The sequence below is a fragment of the Lactuca serriola genome, chromosome 4 (genome assembly GCF_051521515.1).
Source record: "Lactuca serriola cultivar US96UC23 chromosome 4, Lser_US96UC23_V15, whole genome shotgun sequence".
Lineage (NCBI taxonomy): Eukaryota > Viridiplantae > Streptophyta > Magnoliopsida > Asterales > Asteraceae > Lactuca > Lactuca serriola.
This window is the reverse complement of record NC_136411.1, coordinates 272,063,104-272,068,343: the sequence shown is the minus strand read 5'-3', so window position 1 is coordinate 272,068,343 and position 5,240 is coordinate 272,063,104.

Genomic DNA, 5,240 nt, shown 5'->3' with positions numbered 1-5,240 from the left:
TGTTCTGATAGGGATTCCACGTTTTTGAGTTACTTTTGGAACACCTTGTGGAGGAAAGTAGGTATTAAGTTACTTTTTAGTACATCCTATCATCCACAAATGGATGGGCAAACGAATGTGACTAATAGAACTTTGTGTATGTTGTTGAGGGAGTTGGTTAGCAAAACCCAAAAACATTGGACATCAAACTTGCACATGTTGAGTGTCCCTTTAATCATTCTCCTACTTATGCAACATGTCACTGTCCTTTTGAAGTGGTGTATGGTGTGAATCCTTACATGCGTTTTGATTTTATTCCATTGCCAAACGATGAATTAGTTCACAAGGATGTTAATGACAAGTTTGTGACAACCCAAAGTTCATTCCGTTACATTACCCCGTTACCGTTAACGGAATATTCCATTTTATAAAAGTTCCGTTAATTAGGGGTCGCCAAATAAATAAACGTTTTATTTAGTTATATTTTATGTTGTTAACGTCGTGATAAGATAAATAAAAACACGTAATATACATTTCCATTTAATTGGAAAAAGTTGGTTTTTATTATTACGACCACTAAATCGGGTGCGACCAAAAGCCCCGTCTAACGGCAGTATCGGGTAGATTTCCACTGTGCTTCAACTCAAGCCCCTATATAAGGGGGAGTAAACTCCATTTCAACCTTTTTCACCCTCTCTCTATACTCTCTCTCATAAAACCCGATTTCGTCCCAAAAACCGCAAGTTTCCGCCTCCAAATCGTAAGTTCTTGTACCCTAGCTTGTTTTACAACCTATTGCATGTCATTATAGCAAAAAAATCGACCATTTAAGCTGTTGAAAAGGAGTTTACGGCCTAAGAGCCTCCTTAGGCCGTAAACCCCTAAAAAGAGGCAAAAATGACCCAAATTTATCCCTTGAAGCCTAGAAACCAATTGGGGATTTAGCCTAGGGATGTTTGAACCATAAAACAATCAATTTTGGGAATTAAAAGAGGGTTTACGGCCCAACACATGCTTAGGCCGTAAACACCCTCTAAACTTGTAAAATCAAGTTCCAAACACTCCCAAACCACCCTTAGGCTTAAGACATAAAATAGGGACTTGCTATTTCGGGTTTGGAACAATTAAACACTAAGAAATGAGGGGTAAAAAGGAGTTTACAGGCCAAGCACATGCTTAGGCCGTAAACACCCCCAAACCATGCCAAATGATAGTAAATGTCCCCTAAATGGCCTTATACCTTCACTAGAAAATGCTAGGGTTGAAACAAGGGCTTAAAAATCAAAGTTTAAAGCGGTACATGAGAGTTCACGGCCAAGCCAAGAGCTAACGGCCGTAAACTCCCAGGGAGTGGTCATTTGGACTATAAACTCCAAGGGAGTGCACTCTTGGAACCCCAAACACCCTATAGCCTTGAATAATTACTAGGATTGGAATAAGAGCCTTAAACTTCCATAAAATCAAGAGGGTAGGAGTTCACGGCCGTGAACTGCCATAGGGGTGGTTCATGGGCCGTAAACTCCCATATGGTCCCTTTAAACACCTTAAACCCGTTCATACCTTTTGGATTTGGACCTAGCAAGATTCCACGATCGAGATAAAGCCTTTAAACATCCTAGAACCCCTCACCATGAGTTTACGACCGTAAACTCATGGGGAGTTGTCCCAGGGCCGTAAACACTATATGGAGAGTTTACTCTTGGAGAGTAAACTCCATTCCTAAGCCATTCAAGCCCTTAAATGTTACCCGGGACACCCCAAACACTTAACCAAAGTGTTATCCACTCCTTAGAGTGCGTATACTTGTTTAATTAGTATTAAATGTACTAATTGTATGTGAACATATGTTATCATATGTTAAATAGGTCACTAAGTTTGTCCAAGTCTTTACTTGACACCGAGAACCCAACCGACACCTTCGTCGGATCCACTTAAACCAGGTGAGTTCATACCCCTGAATGAACCTTTTAAACATTTTTACATGTTTTATAAGGGGGGGAATACAATTTAAACATGCCAATTATCATATCAATCACATGTGATTGATAACCCGCATGCACAAGGATTTACCACACTGTTAACTGTTTTACCGAGTTTGATACTGTAAATGGTTTTCTAAAATGTTTCCACTTATTTAAATCTCTTACTTATATTGTTTTATCAAAGTTTCATTTATAACTGATTTATGAAAGGTTTCCAAAGAAATTCTAAAGGTTTTAAAACTTATTTTACAAAGGAATACCCAGTCGTGATTTTCTTAAGTATAACGTTTTCTTCCATGTTTTGATACCCCACTCGTTATATACCATTGCCTTGTTATACTTTTACTTAGTGGATACTTCTACTTAGTTAAATGCTTATACTTGTTTACATTCTTACTTAGTGATACGCTTCTACTTCACTTATACTTGATATCGCTTCTACTACACTTATACTCGATACGCTCCTACTTCACTTGTTGTCGCTTCTACTTCGTGATACACTTATATTTGGTAACACTTATACTTCACGATTCGGTTATTCCACACTGTACACTTATACTTTACAATTCGGTTATTCCACACTGTACGCTTATACTTCACAATTCGGTTATTCCACACTGTACACTTATACTTCACGATTCGGTTATTACATACGATTCGGTTATACATCACGATTTGGTTATACTTCGATATATTTCCACTTGTTACACACTCAAACGTAGTTGGATGTATGCCTATGCTTGTATAGATGCATATAAATAATGGTTGAAGGACTTAGGAAGGCTTGTTCGCCCTATTTGCTTTTCTTCGTTGAGATGTGGTCTGGTGGGATCGGATGTCCGTCCGAAGGTCGTCTGATTCATTAATTATATATTATGTATACAAGCATAGACATATAGGTTTGCACCAGTCAGTTCAGTTATGAGTCTCTACCACTAGTTCAACACTTATATTGGAAACCCACTACCCACTATTTGGGATGCATCTTCGGGACACGGCCTTCTCCGTCGTCTAGTTGGTAACCAGAGTCTCCTGTAGGGAGAGCGGACATTGTGTGTATAGATCTATACGGGATTGACACCCCCGCACCCTGACTGCTAGCTACAGTCCACGGCCTACCAAGCCAAGGGGTGACAAATGTCACATTTTATAGACGCTTGCAGGGCGTCAGGTACTCTAGTGTCGGTTAGTATGGTTACGAGTATCCCAGGTTACCTTATAATTCATGGCCTTAAGGTAACGGTATTTTACCAGCAATTTACACTGTATGCTGGGAATCCACTCTCAGAGTCACACTGTTTTTAGACCTTGCTAGCTGTATCTTTCATTTGATACTGTCTAGGGTCTGTATTCTTTGTTTTAGACCTTGCTAGCTGTATCTTTCATTTGATACTGTCTGGGGTCTGTATCCCTTGTTTTTAGACCTTGCTAGCCGTACCTTTCATTTGGTACCGTCTGGGGTCTGTGTCTCTTTTGTTAGACTAAGCCAGGCGTGTCGTTCGTTCGATACTCTGTTGGAGTCTATGATTCCTCTTGCCTTAGTCAGCAGTCTTCACTGCTGAGGCATATGTATTTTCCCTGATTTCTCCTGCTTTCTTTAATAATCAAATTCTGTATTTTGATAGTGATAGCGATTAAGGGAAAACTACTTTTACCACATAACTCCGTCCAGTCTTGGTAGAAGACTGCTTTTACTAAAGAAAATATAGGATTTTCTGGAAAAGACACTAATGTAATGGACACTCTAAAACTACCACTTTTATTAAGGTTATTTGGATAAAATGACACTAAATACTTATGGACTCACCAGCATTTGTAAAAATGCTGATACTCGCTTTTCAAATAACTTGTATTCTCAGGTCAGCATTAGACAGGTACAATCCCGGAGCTGTTGATGAAGATAGCTTAGTACCAAGCTATACTTATTCTATTACTTGTATTACTTTGGTGTATTGTAATGTAAACCATGTAAAACTATTACTATTAATGCAATGGTTGTTGTACTCTGATTACTATAATGCATGTGTTGTGATACTTGACATGACGTCATCCACCCCAGAACGTTTCCGCCGTTCCGGTTTTGGGGTGTGACAGATTGGTATCAGAGCATTGTTTATAGTGAGCTAAGTATATCAATTCATAAAAGATACACAGCCTATAAATACAAAGGGATAAAACACTCTGACCAAGAATTATACTTTAAAATATAACCATATTTTACCAAAGTATAAGAACATCCAGAATCTAAACACTCGAACAAAAGTGTCACAAGAAGAACAATAATAAAAGTCTTCGGATGTTGACCATTACCGTCAAACCTGGGCAGTTATGTAATCGTAAGCTGGAATAAATATAACCTGATCAACTACATTTATTCGAGATGCGATGAACATGTGCTTGGGAGTGATAGTGGTGTTGCAACAGGCCTGAAACTTACCAACTAGGAATGCTAGAGCCAAACATAAAGTTTAAAATACTATAGGAGTATTTTGGAATACTAAAAGATTCACACTAATCCCAGAACCATATTCAGAAGATAAGAACCAAACAAGAAATTAAAATACCATAGGGGTATTTTAGGATCCATAACTAACCTTGTGTGAAGAACTAAAAAGATCCTTATTGATATACCTACAATTACAGAGAGTGTACTCCCAAGGTTATATATAATAAGGATCCCATAGGCTAAGAATGTGTGGTTTCGCTCTACTTCCTTTTCCTCGTTGGGATGTTGATATAGAGTAGTATCACATATTCGAAGGCCTATCGGATCTAAGCTATATATGATTTGTATACCCTGTGTAATCGTAGCAGGACTCGATATGGATCATCCAGTGAAATGTTAATAATCTCTTAGGATTCTTTAGACATTTCCATTCTCGCACGAACCCTGTAGAAAACCCTATCCACTTCAGTGCTTGACAGAAGAGTTGATGTAGACCCAGAAGAGGTTCATTGAGAAGATTTCCCGTTCGGAAATAAATGAACTGGGTCAAGACTATTGAATTCACCAAGTGCCTATATTTTTTAGGGACATCGGTGAGAAATTCGCCTAAACTTCCGAGATTTCCAGTCATCCATCATGAAGTGATCACACCCGAAGTCGGATTCGGAAGTAAGGTGGAGTAGAGATTCAATATGTCCATACGAGAAAAGAAACCTAGGTAACTACCCGAAGGAAACCAACGCCGATTCCAATCAGAGATACGAGGCAGACAGAGGGAGCCAGTACATGGAACCCGAGAATTGTCTTTTCATCGTGTTCGTCACGCTAATACA